We start from the raw sequence: 25918 nt of genomic DNA, 5'->3' as shown, positions 1-25918 counted from the left end.
TGAGCCAAAGTTTTGGAATTACATTTATCTTACAGAATTCTTAGATTTCAGAGCCTAGAGTGACCATTCAAATCATACAATTGATAGATGGAGAGATGATAGCAAGAGCCTGGGAAGTCCTACCCAGGAGGTCATGACAGAACTAGGCCAGGGTGCAAGGGTTGAGTATGTGAGGGCAAAGCTATTATTCAGGTGCTGGAGTCAGGGGAAGTGAAAGGAGGCAGATTTTAACTTGACATGGAGAATACAATTTAATAGGCAAACCTGTCCAGAACTGAAGTGGGCTACCTGGAGGTAGTGAGCTCCCCATCAGTGGGGGCATGTAAATCGAGACTGGAGGACTCTTGTGAAATGGTACAGCTAGATTAATTTACTTCTGAGTTTGCTTTTGATTCTGAGATTCTGTTGTGCCATGATATTTCATCATTTAAAAAAAAACCAATCATTTTAACAAAATATTTCAAACATGCAGATTTGAAGATGAAAATAATTTGTGACACTCATAGCTCACCATTCAGAATTAAGAGGTTAATATTTTGCTGTATTTGTTGTAGTCCTCTCTTCTTTTCCTAAGGAAGAAAAATCACAGATGCATCTAGTCTCCACCTTCTCCTTCCTCCACAGAGGTAACCATTAGCCTAAAGGTGATTTTTTGAAAAAATCACTCCATACCTGCTTTCATACATTTAATGCATATATATGTAACCATAAACAACATGTAGCATTGTTTTTTGTGGTCTTACAATTAACCCCAACTGTATCATACTGACTGTGCTCTTTTGCAATGATGTTTTTCATTGAATGTTATGTTTTTGAGACTTAACCATGTCGATGCATGAAAATTCAGTGCATTCATTTCAGCAGCTATATAACAGTTCACTGTATGAATGAACTGCACTTGAATTTATTTATTCTCTCTTCATGTACATTTAAGTTGCTTCCTAATTTTTCTCTATCGAAATATCTAAAGGTGGAATTGCTGGATCATATTATGTGTACATCTTCAACTTTATCAGATATGAACAATTTCCTCTTCAACGTGATCTGCCCATTTAGAGCCTCACCAACAGTGAGAGTTCCTTCTTCCTCCATCCTCCAAAATATGTGGTTTTATCAACCATTTTGATTTTTGCCGATCTGCCAAGCATGGAAAGTTATCTCAGTGTTACATTTACTTTTCTTTCTCTCTCCCTCCCTGAGTTTCCACATAACACTTACTAGGCCCTGCAGACATCTTTGTCTGTTCTTGACTTTAATCTTTTAATACTTCCAACATTTCACCATGATGTACGATATTTGTTATTGGTTTTGGTAGATAACTCTTATCAGCTTAAGGTTTCCTTCCTAGCTTGTTAAGAGGTTTTTTAAAAATCATGAATTAGCATTGTTGAATTTTATCAAAAGCTTTTTCTAAATCTATTGACATGATCATGTGGTTTTTCTACTTTAATTTGTGAATCTGGTGAATTAAAATGATAGACTTTCTTTTTGCTTCGGTTCTTTTTAAAACGAGTAAAATATTTCAGATATAATTGAAGCTCTGTGTGTCCCTCATGGATCTCATTTTTTTGCCTTCCTCCCCCGAGGCAAATACCACCCTAAATACAGTGTTTATCATTCTCATGCATATTTTCATATGATTGCTACATATGTATGTATCATAAACAATATGTGGTGTTGTTTTGCATGTTTTCAAAGTTTATATAAAATGTGTCTTACTATGAATATCCTACAATTGGCTTTTCCATTTTGATACTTGAAGCTCTAGTTCATCAAGTTGCTATTGCCTTGTGTTACTATACTACAATTAATTCCTTCTTTTGTTTCAGAACGCTAAAGTTGTTTCTAATTTTTAGCTATTGCAAACAATGGCACAGATAGATATTCTTAAAAAGGACTTGTTCTGCACAATGCAAAGCTGCCTTGTTGGCCATAGGATGTGACCTTCTTCAGTGTTGGACAAATTGCTTCCCCAAACACACTCCCAGAAGTATAAGTGGCTCTGTTTTCCCATATACTCTCCAATACTTGGTGTTGTCAGGCTTTTAATGTTTGCTGGTCTAATGGCTGTGAAATGACATTTCATCATTGTTTTAATTAATTTGAGTTTCCCCAATTTATTACTGATGTTGAGAATCATATATGCTTATATAATATATATGTGTATATATAGACTATCGAATGTCTATCGAATATCTATTATCTATCTATCCGTCTAATCTATCTATATCTCTCTGCCTCTCTCTGTCTACCACCACAAGTTGTTCATATGTTCATATCTTTTGCCCTTTTTCTTATTGATTTAAAGGTTTAAAAATACATGTGTTTCTAATATGTATAAAATAGATAACTAATAAGAACCTGCTGTATAAAAAAATAAATTAATTAAATTAAATTTTAAAAAATATGTGTGTGTTGGGCTGCCCTGGTGGCGCAGTGGTTGAGAGGCTGCCTGCCGATGCAGGGGACGTGGGTTCATGCCCCGGTCCGGGAAGATCCCACATGCCGCGGAGCAGCTGGGCCCGTGAGCCATGGCCACTGGGCCTGCACGTCTGGAGCCTGTGCTCCGCAACGGGAGAGGCCACAACAGTGGGAGGCCCGCGTACTGCAAAAAAAAAAAAAAAAAAAGTGTGTGTTTATTCTGAATGCTAATCATTTATTGGTCACATGCGTTACAAAGATATTCTCCTCGTTTGTGGCTTGAGCTTAAGACATGAATAGCCACTATATTCACAAAGTGGACACTCATGGAAATTACCACTCGATTTAAGAAGTAGAAAGTTGCCATTTCCAGAAATCCCTCTCATCCCTTCCTAATAACGTTTACTATCCCTCTCCTGGATGTAACCACTGTCGATTTTTATATATCACATTCTTCCTTCTTTATATAGTTTAGCTACTTATATAGGCATCCCAAAACACTATAAATTAGTGTTGTTCGCTATGAACTTTATGTAAGTGAAATCATTTTGTAGTTTTTCTTTTATGTCTTTTTTTTTTTTTTTTTCGGTACACGGGCCTCTCACTATTGTGGCCTCTCCCGCTGCGGAGCACAGGCTCTGGATGCGCAGGCCCAGCGGCCATGGCTCACGGGCCCAGCCGCTCCGCGGCATGTGGGATCTTCCCGGACCGGGGCACGAACCCATGTCCCCTGCATCGGCAGGCGGACTCGCAACCACTGCGCCACCAGGGAAGCCCTTCTTTTATGTCTTGTTTCTTTGACTCAACATGTGTTTGTAAGATTAATCCTTGTGATTAATATAACTATATATAACTATAAATATACTATATATATATAACTATATATATATCCTTGTGATTAATATAACTATATATATATATAACTATATAACTATATATATATCCTTGTGATTAATATAACTATATATATATAACTATATAACTATATATATATCCTTGTGATTAATATAACTATATATAACTATAAATATAACTATAGTTGGCTATAGTTCCTCGTTTTCTCTGCTGATGGTATTTTATCAAATGAACATTCCACAATTTATCCATCTTACAGTTGGTTTTTTCCCTCCAGTTTTTGAATATTTCAAACAATATCACTATGAATGTTCTTGTACACATCTTTTGGTGCATACATATAAGAGGTTCTCCAGAGACCATATCTAAGAGAGGAATTTCTCAGTCGTCAGGTGTGCATATCTTCAGCTTTATTAGAGTGCCAAACTATTTTCCAAAGTGGCTGTTGGAGCTTGTCTTTCATTTTGCTTATGGTAGCTATTGTTGAACAAAGTTTTTAATTACAAAACAGTCAAATTTATCAATATTTATCTTTTCTTACAGTGCTTTAAGAAATCCTTTTCTACCCTGAAGACATTTCTCTAATTTTTTTTCCCCCGAATGTTTTAAAGGCTTGTCTTTTCTGTTTAGGTTTTTAATCTACCTGGAAATAGTTTCTGTGTTTGATGAAAATGTAGGCATCTAAGGATAGCTAGTTGTCTCAGTGCCATTTATTGAAGAATTCATCATTTTCCTATTGACTTGTGACATCACCTTTGTCATATAACAAGTTTCCATTTAAGAGTGGATCTTTTTATTGAGAAGAGTTTACTTTGGTTGATTATTTTATTTTTTTATTGGCTTCATTTATTCAGGTTTCCTATCTTCTTGAGCTAATTTTGATAATTTATACTTTCTAGAAATGGGAAATTTCTTTAGGCTTTCAAATTTAAAAATATAAAGCTGATCACATTATACTCTGATATTTAAGTCTCTAATTTGATTATATCCTCTATTTCTAATTTTGGATATTTATGCCTTTTCTCTGTTGCCTTGTTCAGTTTTGCTGGAAGTCTATTTTATTAGTTTAAAAAAATTTTTTTAAGAGCAATAGCTTTTGTTCTTATTGATCTTTTTTTTAAAAAAAAAATTATTTACTTATGTATTTTTGGCTGCACTGGGTCTTTGTTGCTGCACGCAGACTTTCTCTAGTTGTGGTGAGTGGGGGGCTACTCTTTGTTGCGGTGCGCGGGCTTCTCTTTGCAGTAGCTTCTCTTGTTGCGGAGCACAGGCTCTAGACGCGCAGGCTTCAGTAGTTGTGGCACGTGGGCTTAGTTGCTCTGCAACATGTGGGATCTTCCTGGACCAGGACTCAAACCCATGTTCCCTGTATTGGCAGGCGGATTCTTAACAACTGCGCCACCAAGGAAGTCCAGATCTTTTTAAAAAATTGTTTTCTATCTTTTATTTTGTTAATTGCTACTCAATTTTAATATTTCCTTTTTTGTATCTCATTTCTGTTTCTGACCTTTTTATCGGTTCTTGAGTGGAGCAATGCTCATTTATTTTCTTTCTCTTATTTAAGTAGTACATCTGCAGTTACAAAGTCCCTTCTAAGTACCCTTCTAGCTACATATTTTAATATGCAACCTTTAGATGCATATTATAAATATTCTGTAATTTCTATTACTTCCTCTTCAAAATGAGTTATTTAGAAATGTATTTTAAAGTTTCCAACAAGTTTGGTTTTTTTCGAATTAACTTTTATGGTTGCTTTCTAATTTAGTTTTATTGTCACAAGAAAAAATGGTCTATATGATATTGATTCTTTGGTATTTGTCGAGATTTCCTCTGTGTCCTACTGTTATATGTGGTCACTTTTTGTAAATGATTTATATGTACTAGGAAAGAATGCATTTTCTCTATTTACTGGTTGAAGGCTCTGTCTACATTTATTAGAAAACATGTTGATTTAGTTGTTCAAAAACTTTCATATGTTAATAATATTTTGTCTGCTTGATATACAGTTTTTAATTGAAGCTTGTTAAAATCTCTATATTTCTATATTGCTCATTTTTTTCTTTGTAATTCTGTTTCTGCGTTGTATATTTTGAGGTAATTTCGTTAGGTGCATATAAATTCATTATTGCTTTGTTTCCTTGGTGGATTGTTTCGTTTAAACAATAGGTAATATATAATTATATATTAGTTTCTTTAAATAATATAATATACAATTATGATTATATATTAAAATATATTATATTTCTACTTAATGTATAAAATATATATTATATTGTTTTCTATATTTTATTTCCTTGGTAGATTGTTTTCTCTAAATGATATATAATCATAATTATATATATATATAATATATATAAAATATAAATTATACAATACATCGTACCTTAACTTTTATTTTGATATTAGTTTTGCTGCACCATTTTCTTGTTGTTGCTGTTGGTAATTACGTGGTGTACATTTCCTATGCCTTCATCTCGATATTTCTAACTAATTTCATTTCTGGTATGTCTCTTGTAGGCATTTTGCTGGATTTAAATGTAGTCTTATAACCTATTTTATTAAGTAGACTTTGTTTTTTTTCGTGTTTGTTTTAATAACAGTGCCTAAAGCAATTCTGAGTCATTAAGGGAGAGAGAAAAGGGGGACAGGGCAGGGAGAATGGAAAGCAGATGTAAGGGCTTCACAACAAGTCATGAAGCAATGCTAATGCTGGACAGGTACACTTGCTTGGCCTCTTGGTACATTTTCACACATGATAGATAGACATAGATAGACAGTAAACTGAGGAGAAGAAAGTAGAAGGAATTTATCTGCTGGTTCCTTCCTATCTCCTGTCTCTAATTCATCAAAGTTTACTCCTTAGGGATCTAGCTCACCTGAACTTCCAGTTGAGTTACCTAGTCCGTGCACTGTGGCATAAAATGTCAGCTGTGTGGGGGAAGGCAGACAATGGACAGTAGCTTCTGGCCACAGGGCCACACAGAGCTGACTGTCACTTGGCAGTAGTTGCAGCAAAGCAAGAAGCTGAGTGTCTGGGAGACAGGTGAGGCCAAGAAAATTTGAGGATGTGCACAAGATGCATCTCATACAAGGTCCATTTTGGCCACTTATACATTTGTGCTTATTTTTTTTTACCACCTTATTGAGAGTTTTCTGTTTTCTGGTTTTTGTTTCATTTTTTTCCCTCCTTTTCCTGCCTTCTGTTGAACAGAAAAAGTTTTCTTTATTTCTCCCCACCTCCATACCGTTTCCTCCTGTTTGGCAGTTTGGAAAATAGACTGTATTTTTACAATGGTTACCCCTGAATTTGTACATAATTATATGAGTATACTTAAGTACACATTTTTCTAACAGATTTAAAAGTCATTCAATATCTCTACCCTCTTCCAAAACATGGCACAGACTTTAACCCACTTTAACTGCTAACTGAACACCCCTTTCATTTGGTTATTTTTTCTAATTATAGTTTTACCTATTATTAACAAAATAATTGTCTCTTTTTCAGTTAATAGTGAATTAAATTTACTGACATACTTTATTTCCTAGTTCATTAGCTTCCCTCTAAACTCACTTGTCTTCTTGCTGAAGTATATCCTTTAACTGTTCTTTTTTTTGTTTGTTTATTTGTTTAACAGATCTTATCTTTTTAGGAATTTAGGTTTACAGAAAAAAATTGAAAAGCTAGTTTAGAGATTTCTCGTATACCTTGTAAGTTTCCCCTATTATCAACATTTCACATTAGTATGATACATTTTTTTTTTCTTTTTTCTTTTTTTTTTTGCGGTACATGGGCCTCTCACTGCTGTGGCCTCTCCCGTTGCGGAGCACAGGCTCCGGACGCGCAGGCTCAGTGTCCATGTCTCACGGGCCCAGCCTCTTGGCGGCATGTGGGATCTTCCTGGACGGGGGCACGAACTCGTGTCCCCTGCATCGGCAGGCGGACTCTCAACCACTGTGCCACCAGGGAAGCCCTCTTACGTGAGAAATTTGTGCTTTATTCAGATTCCCTTGGTTTTTACCTAATGTGCTTTTTTCTGGACTTTCTATCCATCTGTGATACCATGTTACATTTAGTCATTTAGTCATCACGTCTCCTTAGGATCCTCTTAGCTTCAGCATTTTCTCAGAGTTTTCTTATTTTTGATGCTTGGGATAGTTTTGAGGAGCACTGGTTTAGTATTTTGTAGCATGCTCCACTCTAGGAATTTATCTGATATTTTTCTATGATAAGACTGGTGTTATGGCTTACTGAAAGAAGATCATAGAGGTAAAGTGTCATTTTCATTGCAACATATCAAGGGTACATAAGGTACTATCAACATGATTTATGACTGTTGAAGTCGGCCTTGGTCACCTGACTGAGAGTGTTTGTCAGGTTTTTCCACTGTAAAGTTTATTCTCCCTGCCACTGTGCCCCTTTTATATCCTACTCTTTGGAAGGAAGTCACCATGTGCAGCCTACATATAAGGAGTGGGGCATTATGCTCCCTTTCCTTGAGGGCAGAGTATCTATATAAATTATTTGGGATTTTTCTGTGTGGAAGATTTCTCTCTTCTCAATCATTTATTAACTAATTCAATCATTTATTTATATAAGTATAAAGTCATGGATATTAACTTTATACTTTGGGTTATAAGCCAAAACTACTTTATTTTGTTGCTCAAATTATTCCAGCATCGGTGCCACTGGGAGCTTTTGATTGGCTTTGGTGCTCCTTTGAAACATCCCTATCAATATATTTTTTTTTTCCAATACTTTCTTACTTTGTGGCACTACAAGAAGCTCCAGGATCATCTTATATATTTCCTGCCTCAGTCCTAGAATCAGTTGTTTCTTCAAGGATCCCTGCTTCCTTTTATTGAAGAATGGTATCAGAAACCAAGATCTGGTCTTTAGCTATGCTTGTTGCTACTGAGGTGTCATTTCTTTCAGGCCGTCTCAGCTGATAGAGCAAAAATTATGTGTTTATTCTAACCCGTGTATATACACATATCTATAAATATTTCTGTAAATAACTATTTGTACCTTTATTAATATAAAGCTAACCCTGAGTCCGTACTGATGTTGCCAACACAAATCCTTGTATTATTCTGGCCTCTTTCTCTCATCTGTAATTGTCCACCCCAATAGTGAGAAACCTGGCTCCCAACATACACCATGCATTTGATTTGATTTGAAGGAAATCAAAGAAGATCTACATAAATGGAGAGGTATTCCATGTTCATGGATAGCAAGACCCCAAATTGTTAAGATGTCAATTCTTTCCAACTTGATCTATAGATTCAACATAATACTAATCAAAATCCAAAGAGCTATTTTGTGGATATTGACAACCTGAGTCTAAACTTTATATGGAAAGAATAACCAACACATGAAGAAGAACAGTTGCAGGACTGGCACTACCCAATTTTAAGACTTACTATAAATATATTTAATCAAGACAGGATAGCATTAATGAAAGAAGAGACACATAGATTGATGGAACAGATATGGAATTGTTCAATTCCAATATATATGTATAGTGATATTAGAATTTTTAACCCATACCCCCATGGGAAACAGCAACTTTATCAAGTAGAGTGCTTAAATGAAGTTACTTTTGTCTTTAGTCTTATAGCATCTACTGATTTCCAAAGTTACTTAGGTCAACACCTTGTCCCCCCACCTCTTTCAGTGAGGTTGTTTCATACATTTGTACTACCGTTAGAGTCTCTTGTCATAGTTTTCATTCCTTCCTGAGATCCCTGACTTCCTCCTAATTGACTTTTTTAAAAAACTGCATACATTAAGATTCACTCATGCTGTAAAGTTTTATAGATTTGACAAATGCATGTTGTCCTCTATCCACCATTACAGCATCATATAATATGGTTTCACTACTCTAAAATATCCACTGTGCTTCGTTTATTCATGGCTCTCCCTCCCCTATCCCCAAGCCCCTGACAACCATTGATCATTTTACCATCTCTATAATTTTGCCTTTTCCAGAATGTCATATAATTGGAATCACAAATATGTAGCCTTTTCATACTGTCTTCTTTCATTTAGCAACGTGTATTCAAGGTTCCTCCAAGTCATTTTGTGGCTTAATAGCTTATTTCTTTTTTATTGCTAAATAATATTTCACTGTATGGATGTATTGCAGTTTGTTTAACCAATTGAAGGATATCTTGGTTGCTTCCAGTTTCTGGAGATTATGAAAAACTGCTATAAACCTTCACGTGCAGGTTTTTGTGTAAACATAAATTTTCAAATCAATTCAGTAAATAACCAGGAGTGTGATTGCTGGATTATTTAGTCAGGCAATGTTTAGCTTTGTAAGAGACTGCCAAACTGTCTTCCAAAGTGATCGTACCCTTTGGCATTCCCACTATCACAGGATGAGAGTTTCTGTTGCTCCACATCCTCATCAGCATTTGATATTTCATGTTAAATTTTAAAAAAATGTCATTCTAATAAGTGTATAGTGGTATCTCATTGTTTTAATTTGCAATTCTCTGATGACAAATGATGTTCAGCATATTTCGGTATGCATTATTTGTCATTTGTATATTTTCTTCAGTGAGGTGTCTCTTCAGATCTTTTGCCCATTTTTAATTAAGTTATTTGTGTTCTTATTGTTAAGTTTTTAGAGTACTTTGTATATACAGGTATATGTTTTGCAAGTATTTTCTCCCAGTCTGTGGCTTCTGTTTTGATTCCCTTAACAGTATCTTTCAAATAACAGAATTTTGAGGTTTTAATAAAGTTTAATAGATCAATTTTTTCCTTCATGGATCATGCTTTTGGTGTGGTATCTAAAATCTCATTGCCAAACCCAGTGTCACATAGATTTTGTTTGTCACATAGATCTATGTTTTCTTTTAGAAGTTTTATAGAATTGCATTTTATATTTATGCCTATGATTCATTTTGAGTTACTTTTTCTGAAAAGTGTAGGATCTAAATCTGGGTTATTATTATTTTGAAAATCTGGAAATCCAATTTTTTCATCACCATTTATTGAAAATACTATTCTTTCTCCATCGAATTGCCTTTGCTCCCTTTGTCAAAGATTAGTTGACTGTATGTGTGTGTGTTTATTTCTGGACTCTCTATCTGTTCCATCAATCTATGTGTCTATTCTTTCTTTAATGCTACACTGTCCTGGTTGGTGTAGATTTATAGTAAGTCTTGAAATTCAGTAGTGTCAGTCCCACAACTTTGTTCTTCATGTGTTGGCTATTCTGGGTTTTTTGTCTTTCCATATAAATCTTAGACTCAGTTTTTCAACATCCACAAACTAGCTCTTTGGATTTTAATTGGGATTGTGTTGAACCTGTAGATCAAGTTGGAAGGAACTGACATCTTCACAGTTTTGGGCCTCACTATCTGTGAACCTGGAATACCTCTCTGTTTATTTACATCTTCTTTAATTTATTTGAACAGAATTTTGTAGTTTTTTCTTATAGAAATTCTGTAAATATTATGTTAGTTTTACATATAAGTACTTCATTTTTTGTACTATTGTAAATGATATTGTGTTTTAAATTTCAATTTTTAATTATTCATTGTTGGTATATAAAGAAGCCATTGACTTTTGTATATTAGCCTTATATCCCATAAACTTACCATAATCACTTATTAGTTCCAGGAGTTTTTTGGTTGATTCTTCGGAATTTTCTACACAGACAAACATATCACCTGCAAAAACAGATAGTTTTCTTTCTTCCTCCCTGATTTGTACACCACCCCCGCCCCCTTTCCTGTCTTATTGTATTAGCTAGGGCTTCTAGTACAAGTGGGGAGAGGGAACATAGTTGCCTTCTTCGCAATATTCAGGGGAAATACTCAATATTCCACCATTAAGTATGATGTTAGCCACAGGGTTGTTTTGTTTTTGTTTTTGGTTTTTTGGTAGTTAAAAAAAAGTTGAGGAAGCTCCTCTCTATTCTTGATTTGTTGAGTTTTTTCAATCATCAGTGGATGTTGGACATTGTCAATGTTTTTTCTGCATTGATTGATATGATTTTCTTTAGCCTGTTGAAGGGGTGCATTATATCAATTGATTTTTAAATGTTGAATCAGCCTTGCATAGCTGGAATAAATCCTACTTGGTTGTGGTGTACAATTCTTTTTATGCATTGTTGGATTCAATTTGCTAATATTTTGTTGGGAATTTTTGCATTCATGTTCATGAAAGATATTGGCCTATAGCTTTTCTTTCTTGTAATATATTTATTCAGTTTTGGTATTAGGGTAATGCTGGCCTCATAGAATGAATTGGGAAGTGTCAATTAAGCTTCTATATTCTGGAAGAGACTATAAGGAATTGATATTATTTCTTTCATAAATGTTTGGTAGAATTTAGCAACAAAACCACCTGAGCCTAGTGCTTTCTTTTTTTGAAGGATATTAACTGTTAATTCAATTTCTTTGATAGATATAGGCTTATTCATATTATCTATTTCTCATTTCGTGAGCTTTGGTAGTTCATGTCTTTCAAAGAATTTGTCTATTTCATCTAAGGTATCAAATTTGCAGGTATAGTTTTTCATAATATTGCTTTGTTATTCCTTTGATGTCCATGAGATCAGTAGGGATGACTCTTCTTTCATTTCTATTATTGGTATTTTGGGTCTTCTCTCTTTTTTCTTGGTTAGCTGGGCTAGAGCTTTATCAAACAACTTTTTTTGTTTTCATTATTATTTCAGTTTGTATTTATTAATGATATGTGAAAATACATTAATATATTTATAAGCCATTTGTATTTCAATTTTTCTGAGAACACTAAGCTTTTAGGTTAAATTTTTTTCCCCAGATTTATTGAGGTATGACTGACAAATAAAAATTGTATATATTTAAGGTAAATTTTTTTGTTGTTGTTGTTGAGGTACGCAGGCCTCTCACTGTTGTGGCCTCTCCTGTTGCAGAGCACAGGCTCCGGACGCGTAGGCTCAGCGGCCATGGCTCATGGGCCCAGCCGCTCCGCGGCATGTGGGATCCTCCCGGACCGGGGCACAAACCCATGTCCCCTGCATCGGCAGGCGGACTCTCAACCACTGCGCCACCAGGGAAGCCCTAAGGTGATGTTTTGATATATGTATATGTCATGAAATGATTACCACAATGAAGTTAATTAACATAATCATCACCTCACATAGTTACCATTTTATTTTTGTGATAACACTTGTGATCTACTCTCTTAGTGTTTTCAACTACATAGTACATTATTAACTATAGTCATCATGCTGTACACTAGGTTTCCAGAACTTACTCATCTTAGAAAGTTTGTAAACTTTGATCAATAATTCCCCTTCTCCCCATTCCCCAACCTCTGGTAATCATTATTTTATTCTCTGTTACTATGAGTTTGACACTTAAGATTCCACATATAAGTGAGATCATGCAGTATTTGTCTTTCTGTGTCTGGCTTATTTCACTCAGCATAATGTCCTTCAAATTCATCCATTTGTCACAAATGGCAGAATTTCCTTCTTTTTTAAGACTAAATCATATTCCATGGTGTGTGTGCGTGTGTATTTTTTCTTTATCTATTCATCTGTAGATGGTCAATTACGTTGTTTTAAATCTTGGCTATTGCAAATAGTGGTTCAATGAACATAAGAGTACAGATATCTCTTTGAGACAGTGATTTTATTTCCTTTGGATATATACCCCAGAAGTGGGATTACTGAATCACATGGTAGTTATATTTTAAAATTTTGAGGAACCTAAAAACCGTTTTCCATAATGGCTGTACCAATTTACATTTCCACCAACAGTGTACAAGTGTTCCCTTTTCTCCACATCCTTGTGAACACTTTTTATCTTTTGGCATTTTGGTAATAGCCATCCTAATAGGTGTAAGATGATATCTACATTTTGGTTTCCATTTCCCTGATGATTACTGATGTTGAACATCTTTTCATATACCTGTTGGCTATTTGTATATCTTCTCTGGAAAATTGTCTGTTCAGGTCCTTTGCCCATTTTTTTTTTTAACTGGGTTACTTATTTACTTATTTATTTATTTATGCTATTGAGTAGAACGTGATGTATCAGGTAACAGGAACTGAGGTAAATAGGCCTTTAGTATGAGGTTTTATGTTAATGTGGCTAGGAGTTAGGCTGGTTTAACATTGGCTGTAGCTGTAAGTGTTAAAGGCTTTAGTGTCCTCTAGTATCCTTGTTTTATGCCTCACCTGTTATCTTTGGGTTTTCGTAAAATCTCCTTGAAGAGAGTCTGAGTCTTGCAGCTGTTTCAGCTGTGACCCACTGTTATACTGCAGCCCTATGGATGGGTGGTCTGTTGTGGGGGAAGGAGAAAGTTCTATAATCCTATGATTAAGCCTCAGTCTTTAGTGAGCCCTTGTCCCTGAGCTGTAACCTTCACAAATGTATCTCACATTTTTTCCCTACTTAGATGAGACAGGAAGGCGAGAGGGGGCTGGAATTTGATAAGTTCCCTCTCTCCCTTCAGATAAAGCTCTTTTAAAATCTTTCCATCAATGAATAGGTCTTTGTTAAGGAGAGTGCTCTGGGCATTATTTCAGAATGGTTACTATTCCCTCCTCCCTACCAGAAACATAGGAGTTTTAGCTTTACTCTTCACCAAGACAACTTTGTGGGGTTCCTGGAGGTAAAACTCATGAAAGTGCAAGGTCCCATATGAATGCAGCTCTGAAGAGTTTCTCACTGACACTATTTTACATTCCGTATCCATAAATTCAACAAAATTACTGTTGAAGTGTTCTTACCAGTTTATGGCTCTAGCAACTTTTGCTCCAGGTGAGTTGATCTTGGCTGTGATTCTTTGCATTCACCTGTCTCTCCAGATTTCAGCATAGTTTGTCCTTTGATCTTATTTCTCTAATGGGTACAAGAAAAGTCATTGATTTTCAGTTTTTCAGCTTTTTTTTTTTTTTTTGTAGGGATGGGAGTTCCAACTTTAGATGTTGGAGATGCAACTCTTAACTCTAGTCTCTAATAGTTCTTTTAATGAATTGGGAAACTTATAGCCTTTTTATGTTTTAAAAAGTCTTTTTTCCCCTCACTTTGAATGCTACTTTATCTGGGTATAAAATTCAAGATTGGGCTTCCCTGGTGGCGCAGTGGTTGAGTCTGTCTGCCGATGCAGGGGACGCGGGTTCGTGCCCCGGTCTGGGAAGATCCCACGTGCCGCGGAGCGGCTGGACCCGTGAGCCATGGCCGCTGAGCCTGCGCATCCGGAGCCTGTGCTCCGCAGCGGGAGAGGCCACAACAGTGAGAGGCCCGCGTACTGCCAAAAAAAAAAAAAAAAAAAAAAAAATTCAAGATTACCAATTATTCTCCTTTAGCACTTGTCTAAATTATATGTCTTTTTTTCTGGCAGTTTTTAAGATTTTATGTTTCTCCTTGATATTTTACAGGCTTTCTATATGTCTCTAGGTGTAGAATTATCTTCATTTAATTTTTTTTTTTTTTTTTTGCTGTATGTGGGCCTCTCACTGTTGTGGCCTCTCCCGTTGCGGAGCACAGGCTCCGGACGCGTAGGCTCAGCGGCCATGGCTCACAGGCCCAGCCGCTCCGCAGCACGTGGGATCCTCCCGGACCGGGGCACGAACCCGTGTCTCCTGCATTGGCAGGCGGACTCTCAACCACTGCACCACCAGGGAAGCCCCATTTAATATATTTTTGACATAATGAATTCTATTTCCTTTAATTCTGAAAAATTGTCCATTTTGATATTCTGAAGCTCCATTAGACTAATATCAGCTTCTCAATTTATCCTACATGTCTCTAAACTGCTGCTTTACAATTTCAAACCTATTTGTTCTATGTTCTTGAGAAATTCTCAAGTATCATCTTCCATTAATTCTCTCTTTGAGTGTGTCCATTTTAGAGTTTATCCCATTATGCTGCTTTTGTCCATGAGAAAGATGTTCTACTGAGCTAAAATATTCCCCCCAGTCCTGATCTGTCCTATGAAGACAACCATTCAAGTCTGCCTCCAAAAATCTTTTGAGATATTTGAAGACAGAGATGACAGCTTCACTTTTTCTCTTTTTCTTTAGGTTAAAAATCACAACTAAAGGTCATGGTAAATGTAAGTAGATCACAGTGAATGCTACCATTCACAGTGTAGTAACCTCTTTCAATACAGTAACGTGGAGTAGGATTCTTATATAAGCAGGGAGCAGAGAATGAATTTCCCAGTTGATTGCTTCCATGCGTATTAAGAGTTCCTTGTTTAAAGCAAGCCACCGATTTAAAAACCTTAACTGAGAGGTGACTGCTGGCATCCTACAAAGAGATTTTATATAAGTAGCTTGGAAATTTCCCTCAGGTATGTAAATTAATCCCATGTGACTCATCTGGATTTCATTCATTTATTAAACAATAATTTATTATATGTTCACTTTGTGTTAATTACTCTACCACGTGCAGGAACTAAACTGGGGATCATGACATGGTTTCTACCTCCAAGGAGCTTATAGTCTAGTGGGAGACACAGAGATGCAAAGAGGCATAAAACACAATGTGGCAAATCCTGTGAAGTGGATACCATGGGAAAGGACATGAACCAAACTATGGGGGTAAAGGATGTCTTCTCTCAGAAAGGGACATTTGGGTTGAGATTTGAAGCACAAGGAGCAATTTGGTAACATGGGGGTGATTATTTATTATTATAAATAATAAACAAAGTATTATTTATAACACTCTGCTGGCGAGTATTTCAAGCAGAAGAAATAATGCATGCAAAACCCTCAGGATGAAGTCGAGGTGCCATTTAAAGAACCGAAAGAGATGGATGGGAAAAAATCCACTCAGAAGAGTGGAGAGAGTAGAGGCTGAAAAAGGGGTCAGGTTCTGTAAGGGGATTTGAATGGTGTGAAGATGTTTGGGCAATGGGAAGCCACTGAATAGGTTTTATTTTCTGAAATATCCTTCAGCCTGCTATAGATGGTTGAAATGACAAAAACTTGCTAATTGTGGCAATATGGGGTGGGGTTGGATTAATGAGGGAGAAGCAGGAGTTGAGGGTGACTTCCAGACTTCAGGTTTGGGTGACTGGATGGGTGGTGGGGCCATTCATCAAGATAAGGAATATAGGAGGAGAATCAGATTTTGATGAGCATTACTTCACTTTTGTTCTGGTCACCTACGGGACGTCCAAGTGAAGATATGCACAGAAAGCTGGATTTATGGGTTTGCTGCTCAAGAGAACAATCTGGGTTGGCGATTTAGATTTATAAACCATCTACTTATATAGATCTGTAATTCTTAATGTTGATGGTGGTGCAATATTTATCAGAACTTCTTGGGAGAATCTTCTAAATTATGACAGCGCATCTCAGAGTTTGATATCTACTTCAATGTACCTCAGGAGATATTTTTCTCCCTTTCTCCCCCAGTTCCCAATTAAAAGGTATTGTCCTGTAGAGCCACTACTGCTGATGGCTCCTCAGCTGTGTCTGGGCAGAAGAAAAGTGGTTGAAATGGTGAGAGGGAACATGATTATCCAGGAGGAGGGTACAGAGTGAGAATAGTGCCCAGGGCAACACTCTGAAGACCCTATTATTTACAAATTCCCACACAAAATCTAGTGGCACTTTAATTGTATACAGTTGGGGCCAGGTGTAGCCTCAGGGATCATCCGAAGAGAGTATTTGCAGCCTCTCCCTGCAGAGCTACAAAGGGTCAGACTCAGCTCTTACTTCCTTTGAATCAATCGTGACCAAGGACAGGAGGAGTAAGTGGCCTAACCCCACCAGCAAGTGAGTCTGGTTTTCGTTTTACTCCCATTGACTTCTGCTTCAAACATTTGCTAACTCACTACTGTGGTAGACTAATGACACCAATGGCTCCAATTAATGGCTTCCCTGTATCCAAACCCTTTGCCCTATAACTTTGCAGTCCCCTCTTATTCAGATGCTGGGCTTGGCCACATGACATCCTGTGGCCAATGTGATGTTTGCAAATGTGATACAGGCAGAGGCTGGAAAAGTTTTTGTATGTTTCAATGTCCTCTCTTGCACCTCTGCCTTCCCCATGACAAGCAGGCTAGCTTTCTCTTGGACCCCTGTCCAAGACTAGCTCTCTCTTGTCTTGGTATTTCTTGTCTCTCTTGTCTTGATTCCTACTGCTAACTTGGGAAGATAGTTGGACTACCCTAGTGGAGGGGAGTGGGAGACACATGGAGGAGACCTGTGTTGTTCTAGATGAGGCCATCCTAGAAATTTCAGCCCCCAGTCCACTGCTAATTCACAGCAGATGCGTGAGTAAGTGCAGCCAAGATCAGAGAAGCCTGGCCCAGACTGGCAGAAAGTAGAGTCAAACCAACAGAAAGACTAGCTGCCCTACAAACTTATGAATAATAATAAATGGTTGTCTTAACCTACCAAGTTTTCATATGATCTGTTACACAGCAAGAGCTAACTGACATAGAAACGGTAGCTAACTTATGCTGAATCACTCAACAAACCTTTGTGGGGCATGTGCTTTGCTCCTGTGGGCTTGTGGAAAGCTCTGCAAAGCCTTTTCCTACCCACCACTGTCCTGGTTCTGTTGGCATGACCAAGGTTCTACCTCTGTGTCCTTGTCCAGAACTTCATATCCCTACTGGGATATGAGCTGCTCTAATGCCACACTGGCTTGGCTGGGCCCTTATCCCTGCTAAGTTCTTTTCAGCACCCCCACTTGATGGTTTTTGTCTTCGAATGGATGGATCACTTGGAATCACTATACCTCATCTAGAGCATTTCTGATCGCCTAGCTGTACATTGCTTCACCAACCTGGTCACATTGGACATGTTTGGTCACCAGTGGACACTAACTTGAAGTAAGCGCCTGTCTATTGCTTTCCTTTGGGCATGGCATAGATTGCTGGATGAGGAATTCTCCTCTGTAAGGGTTTGTTCCCTGGATTAGTATGGCGGAGTTGCCATAACAAAGTACCATAAATTGGGTGGTTTCAACAACAAAAATTAATCTTCTCACAATTCTGGAGGCTAGAAGTCTGAGATCAAGGTGCTGCCAGGGTTGGTTTCTTCCGAGGCCTTTCTCCTCAGCTTGTAGATGCCCATCTTCTCCCTATGTCTCCACATGGTCCTTTCTCAGTATGTGTCTGTGTCCAAATTTCCTCTTCTTATAAGGACACCAATCATATTGGATTTGGACCTACCAGAATGCCTTCATTTTTAACTGAATTACTTCTTTAAAGACCCTATCTGCAAATACAGTCACATTTTGAAGTAATAGGTTTAGGACTTCAACATATGAGCTTCAGGGAGACACAAGTCTTTCCATAACACCCATCATGCTTGAATTTAACTTTCCTCATCTCCCTCTGGCCTATGTATTTGAAGTCTGAACTTGGTGGGCCTTCAAGCCACCCAAGCTGTGGCAGTTAAGCTTACATGTGTATCGTCCTCCACGTCGAGTCTCTTGGTCATTACAGATTTGAAGTGATAATGCTTGGTTTTCTTCTCTTCACGTCAGAGACCCATACGTGTGCTGACCGGAAGGAGAATGACCCCAGTCTGGGAAGATAAGAGGGGTTCATCTGAAACTTTTTGGGGATATTGGTATCTCATGGAGTGGTTGAATAGCATCATTCTGAAAGCTTATCCAGAATTTTCTCTTTCCTTAAGCTCTCCTCTATGTGCACATAGTAGTGTGCTCACATGTCTGCATGTACATGCACCCACAGATACACAAGATGCATACTAAACAAGCAAGCACCGTCCACAGGCCTGTGGACACACACACATGTGACTACACAGAGCACACATGGCCATACACATAGGAACTTGGACAGCCCCAGGCAGTCCCTCTACTATAGATAGACACACATACACAAGTGTGCACAGACAAACACGCATTCCCAGTTCATAGTGGCTGTTTCTCTCCATAAAGTGGGTCCCTGAATTCATCACAATATGGTGTCCAATGTATATCTAAATTTGGAAACCCTATATAGAGTTCTCCTTCTCGATATATCTAAAATTAAATACCAAGAGAGGGAAAACCCAAGCCCAAAATAGGAAGCCATACATACAGATTGCAATCACCACCCAATGTTGCTGGTGGAGGGAAATGGGTGCTGAGCACTGAATGTTAAAAATTGTGTTGAATTAGATAAGAAAATCCCGTGTAGACTTTGTTAATGATTCATAATCAGCTAATAAGCTCATCCTGAGGAGAATAATGATCCGTGGACCTGTTGGCTCGTTTATCACTGTGTTTTACAACATTGGCAAAGAAACTAATTAAATCCCCGCATCATTACAGAGAATCCCTTTTAATAGAGATACAATGATGCACTAGAGGCTACAGATTACACTGCAAATTGTACCAAGAGATTTTGGACAGCGGGTTTTAATTAACATGTGAGCCAGAAGCAGCTTGCTTAAATAATAACCAGCGCTGGAACCATCTGTAAGGAGGAACCAGACAGTAGGAGGACTGGAAGGCGAGGAGAGCATCAGCTGGGGCTGGGGCTGGGGCTGGGGTGTGTTTTAGAGTTGGGGCTCTGGAGGAAAGAGGAGAGACTGAGGCAGGGCTCAAGTCCAGATGGGGAGGGGGCATTCAAAAGCTGGTGCATGTCTAGGTCAAGAATCAGACCAGGTGAAAGGATGCAGCCTTTGCTGGAGAACAGCTGTTGGAAACCTGGGTCCACACTGATGATAGCGGCAGAGCCAGATGAACTCTAGACAAGCCCTTACCCTTATTTTCCATTTGGAGAAATAAAACCAAGAGGGACCATCGTATGAGTGAGCACCCCCCATGCACCATGGTCTGGTGTGGATTCCATCTCTTGGTAGTTGGTTCAGCAAGTTGCTAAAATCTGCTGTAAGGCGGGAGTGGGGCGGGAATACGTGGGTAGAAAGGGACCAATGCTCTAGCTTCTGCTTGGGAGCTGAGGACCCCTTAAGTGGCACGGCCAATGAACCATGGGTATCTGGCATCCAAGGCTGTTCCCACATGATCTTCTGTAGTCTGGCTTTCAAAGAGAAACCTCAGCAGACAGGACAGTGGGCAAGGAGGCAGACGAGTGAAGAATAAAGCAGAAAACTGTCTGGCCATGTGTTGCGTGTGCATTTTTGGGAAGCGAGTTCTTGGCAAACACAGGGAGAACTTTATTACTTTAAGGCAAAAGTTCCTACCCCTGGGAGGCCTAAACTGCTCTCCTGAGAGGCTGCCCCTGCTGAGCTGGACTTCCTGAGGACTCAGGTCTGTGTGGCAACTGCCCGAGTCACACAGCAGGTGCTTGGCCTTAGCTTGAGTAGTTTCATCAACTTCTCTCGGCAGTCCCCAAGTGTACGTACATTTTGCTCCCCCCTCAGGATCCAGGCTTTGCTTCCCAGACTGAGAGGCTCAGTGCCGAGGTGGCCTGTGCCACAGGCAGCATCACAGTCTTCAAAGAGGCTTTTCTGACAGTTGTGGGGAAGATCAAGTGTCTGTGCAGGCAAGACGCGGCAAAAAATTCTCCTCAAGTTCATGTCCCTCTCTCGGAGGAAAGAAGCTGAAGGCTTCCTCCACTGTGACTTGTATATTATTATTTTTTTTAAGATCGGCAGCAAAATGATTCATAAAACCTTGGAAACAGATTTCGTGTAAAGTCTCCAAGAACAATAGCTCATTGTGTACCGAGACTCCCACCCGATATTCTGCCGAAGGCATGATGTGGGCTCCTTAGAGATGGAGCTGCACTCAGCAGTCACTTTCCAGCCTGAAGTTCTCCTGGGGCTCCATGGCAACACCACGAAGATCATCCCAGCATCCTTCTAGCATCCCCAGGCAGCACTCACCCTTGTGCCCAGGCCCCGGGACGACCGCAGGGCTGGGGCGCTATTCAGATAGTAGAGGTACTGCCAGTCCCATGCATGCTGGCTTCCAAAGCTAAACTGACCCCACCCCCCAACCATTCCTCTCACCCTCTTTCCACTCTTGAGAGTGAGAGTACTGAGCCACTGGGCCCTCCTCTTCTCCTGTCTAGGTCAGCGGTCACACGTCCCATGTCCTTCCCCTCTTCTCCATCTCCTTACCCACAATTGGGCCTTTATCCCGTGGTACGGATGCCATAGAGCTCAACCTCCTCACTTTATAGATGAGAAGAGGGAGGTGCACGTCAGAGAAGGCAGTGACCGTCATCATGAACATCACATGGGGAGTGGGACTACAGGAGTCTACTCACTCTTGGGCAGGCGTCATTCCACTGTGCAAAGATGCAGTCTCTTGTCGCCCTTTCAGCCACCTCTTGGAAACTTCTCAAGGAAACCAGAACAGTTGCTTCCTATATGGTCTCTGCCTCCCATCCAACCCTCTTCAGCACATCCTTGTCTCCTGCCATGATCTTGTCACCCCTGACTCTGAAGCTGTCAGAATCTCCAGCATCACTTAGGTCTGGAGTCAGGTCCGAGGACTTCAGATCTGGAAGGGACTTTTAAGGTTAGCTGGTCCAACCTGCTCCTTTTGATGGGAAACTGAGGCTCTGAGATGTTAAAGATGGATGGAGGGACTTGGTGGTCTGACTCTTGGGAAGAACAGAAAGTACCGGGTCCCAGAAACAGACTTAATGACAGTATTATTACAAGGGCTGCTCCTGGCTTTGATCGACAGAAGCAGGGAAGGAGGCTGCTCCCCGAAGTGACCCCAAACCTGGTATAGCAGCAGGAGGGAGATCCTGCCAAGTTTCTCTGTTGTGGTGCCTGTGGAGCAGCGGCCCCCTCCCTCCTCCCTGACAGGGGGGTTGACTAGCAATTCTAGGCAGCCAGAACCACATCTTGCAGTGCAGGCAGGAAGCTGGTGGCCGTGGGGACTCTGGAGTCAGCCCGACCAGGGTTTGAATCCCAATTCCACCCCTTAACGCAGCGCCAGTACAGCCCCTATGATCAGCGGCATGAGGGAGCTGGCCCACGAGAGCTGCTAGTTTCATTTTAGGGATTTTGTGAACCAGTTGTTAAACCCAGCCAGTTGTTAAAGATTAGATTATATAAACTTACAGTTAAATAAATTATGTTTAAAACAAAGGCAATCAACTCTAAAAATGACATCATTTTCTAATTCTTTTATTATCATCTCTCTCCTAGAAATACTACCCCAGAGGCTCTTTCCATCTACTGGATCTGTCTGGAGGAAGTATTTCCCAATGGTGGGTTACCCCGTGTCTCTTTCCAACTCCGTGTTCAGCAATGTCACGTTTGTGCTCCACACCAGTTGTGCTGGGAGTACCTGTACCAGGGAAATCAGCCAACAGCACACATCTGGCTTTCTTGTTTTCTTTCTTCTTTTTTTTGGAGAGCTGGTTGTTAGCCTTTTACCAGCACACCCTAATTGTATTTGACCCTTCAGACAACCAGATGAGGTAGGGATTCTTGTTCTGCAGAGGCTTATAGGGTGAAATGACACCTCCAAGGTCGCAGCTGGTGGGTCTTAGAGCCGGGAACTGAGCTCACCCATGTCTACAGCTGCAAGACAAATGCTTTTCTCTTTTAGTTTTCATTTTTACGTTTAGCAGCGTGTGACTGCATTGCTGTTCCCTTCCAGGCCACGCAGGCAGGGGTCTTCCTCCGAGCGACTGTGGTGCAGGGACTGTGGCGTGGCTGCAGTTAGGATGAAGGTGGTAGGGGGTCTAAGAGCGGTGGCAGAGACAATCTGGAGGAAGCAGTGTGTGCCATGGGACGGGCACCTGCCGTGGAGGGAAGAAGGGCCTGGATTGAAAGTCCAGCTCTTTACCACCTCTCTGCGGAGACTCTTGAGAAACCACCTAGAGCCTCGGATTTCTCATCGCTACAGTAGAGATAGCACCACTTCACACAAACTCTTCTTTGGAGTATTGAACAAGTGACTATGCCCAAAGCACCCAACGTGGTGTTGCCCACAATAAATATAAATGAGATAGATGTTTCTTTCCTTCCTCTCTCGCTGTCTCCTCTCCCCTCCCTCCCTCTCTCCTCCCCTCTACTCCTCCCTCCAACCAAAATCTTCTATTGTCCTCTAGGCCGATGGGGCACAGGATGCTTCCCTCTGGAGATGGCAGCTTTGGTTTCTTGGTTCACGTTCTTTCCCATGCCAGGGGCAACTTTGTGCTTCCTGCCAGCTGGTGGGATTCTGTGGTGCTGCAGGGGGCTTCAGGAGGTTTCAAAGCCAGAGGGGAGAGAAGGTAGGAGGAACCACAGGCAACTGAAGAGTAGGGAGTCAAGAGTACTCACCGTACAACCCTGCCCCCTTCGATCCCCTGCCCTGCGCCCTGCTTCGCAGAGGCCATCTGTGCAGCCCCTCTCGAGGCATCACTACAGCTGCCACCGAAATCCCAGCCACAAGGTGAGGCCTTCTAGGGCTCCCTCCACAGCCAGAGGTTGGCCGCTGGGGTCCCACACTCACCAGGTTGTGGCTGGAGACCTGCTTCCATGTCTCCCCTCCCCTCCCCTCCCCTTCCATGCCTGGCTGCCTTCCTCCCATCCAGGGGGCAGAGCTGTCCTTCTGGCTCTCCTGTCTGGGCCAAACCTGGACGTGAGCCCTGCGCCAACCTCACACTTCCCCTCCCTCTCCCCTGGATATTTCTTCTCAGATTATGAATAAACTGAGCATTTTTTCATCTAAAAATAAAATCCTCCCTCCTTCAGCCCAATGATTATTTATCCCCGTTGCCTTTTTTCTCTCCTTTGCAGAGCCAGATTCTTGGAGGGGCAGCCCGTCTCCACCTCCTGGCCTCTCACTGCTCTCCCCACCAGGCTCAGCCTCACTCCCACGGAAACCCACCTCGTGAAGGCCTTCATGTTCCATCTGAGTCGAATGGCTATTTTCAGCCTTTCCAGCGCCTCTCTGAGCTACCCGACACCTGGCCACCCTCTCCTGCCTCATGTCCAATGTCCTTGGCCCCCCTCTTGTAAAGACCGGTCCTTCCCAGGCTCCTCTGCCTCGGCCCTTTTTACCCCTTCAACGTTGGGGATCCTCAAGGCGTTGCCCTCAGCTCTCCTCTCTTTGCATTACGCCCCCTCTCCGTGAGCCCTCTCATCCCCCTCCCCCGAGGGCCTCAGCCCCCATTGGTCCTCTGATGACTCAGCAAAACCCAGGTTTCGTTCCTGAGCTTCAGACCAGCATGGCACATCAGTGACACTCAGCAGCTTAAACTCAATAAGTCTGAAAACTTATTATTTTCCCCTTGAATCTCCACCTCTTTCTAAATTCTGTTCAATACCAGCATCGCTCCAGATACCCACGTAAGAAACCTGGGTGTCATCCCAAATTCCTCTTTCTTTTCTCCTCCAACAGATCACCCACTTCTATTGACTCTGCCTCTTAAAAATCCCTCAAATTCATCTACTTCTCTCCCTTCCCACCACAGCCCCTCTCATTTCTCAGAGTCCAGCTGCCTCTTAACTAGTCTCCAATGTCAAGTCTTACTCTACCTTCAAACTTTCCAATTACTGCCTAATTCAAATGCAGATCTTCGCTGTGTGAAGTTGTTCAGTGAGCCTGCTGCTGCATTCAGGATAAGCCCCAAACTCCCTATCAGGGAATACAAGGCTCCTCCAATTCCAGCCCTCACACCTCCTCACCCTTGTCTCTTGTTACTCACCCTTTTAGACCTTTGGTTCTCATTGTGTTTAAAAGCTTGCAGTCCCCTGAACACACATGGTTGACCTTACCCTAGAGTGTAAGCTCAATGCAGACAGGGATTTGGGGATCTTTGTTGTTCACTGTTGTATCTCTGGACCCCAGAACAGGGCCTCACGGAGACAGCCAGTGAATAAATAAATAAATACCATCTTGACTTTTCTTCTGGAGATTCCCCTTCCACTTGTTTTCCCCCTCTTCCGAAAGTCTTCCCTGACCTCACTGGGCTGGGTCTGTGGTCCCCTCTCTCCCCCCGTAGCACCCTTTTCATTCATCACCATAGCACCCACGTCGTATGGTTTGTTCTTTTCTTCAGAGCTGTGACTCACTTGTCTAGGTATCCCACTCCCCTGCTAAGCATTAGAACCTGCTGTTCAGTAGTATTTGCTCAGTAAATGCTTGTTGAGTGAATGAAGTGCTGCATGGGGGTGGGGGAACCCATCCCAAGCCCCCTTCTTCTCATGCCCACCATCGTCCTGTTTCCTCAGTGACCACAACTCCCAGCTCAGGCTTCCTCCGCAATGCGTCCAACGTGGCCCATCATGGTTTTGTCATCCCTTCAGGGACTTCTCAGAGCCAGAGGGATGTGAACTGTGGCTTGGTGCAGCTGAGGACATCACTGTGGAAAGGTTCTCTCCAGCACAGCTCCCTAGACTTGGTCAATGGTCTTGTGTCTCTCTGGTGTCAGCCTGAGAGGATCCAGCATAAGACCCCATCTTCCTAAGGGAAGGACCCACGAGATCCAGGCAAAGAAAGGGTCAAGGTGAGTCTATTTCTACAGGCTGGGATCTGAGGATGCTTCTGTTCTCACAAGGACTCAGGATGTTGCTCATGAAAACTGAGGTGGGAACCCTGCTGTAACTTGGAGGAAGGCTGTGACGTAGGAGTGGGCACAAGGGAGCCAGAAATTCACCCCAAGAATACCAGATATTGGATCTAGTAAGTCAGCACACTAACTCTGACACCTGTCTGCTACAGGAAAGGAGAAGGCTGCTTATGGCCTCCCTTCCCCAGTCAAGATGGCCTCAGGGACTTAGAGCAACCCAGTTCTGGAGAA

Source organism: Grampus griseus (assembly GCF_964374135.1).
Source record: "Grampus griseus genome assembly, chromosome: 1".
NCBI classification, from domain to species: Eukaryota; Metazoa; Chordata; class Mammalia; order Artiodactyla; family Delphinidae; genus Grampus; species Grampus griseus.
This window is presented reverse-complemented; position numbering follows the sequence as displayed.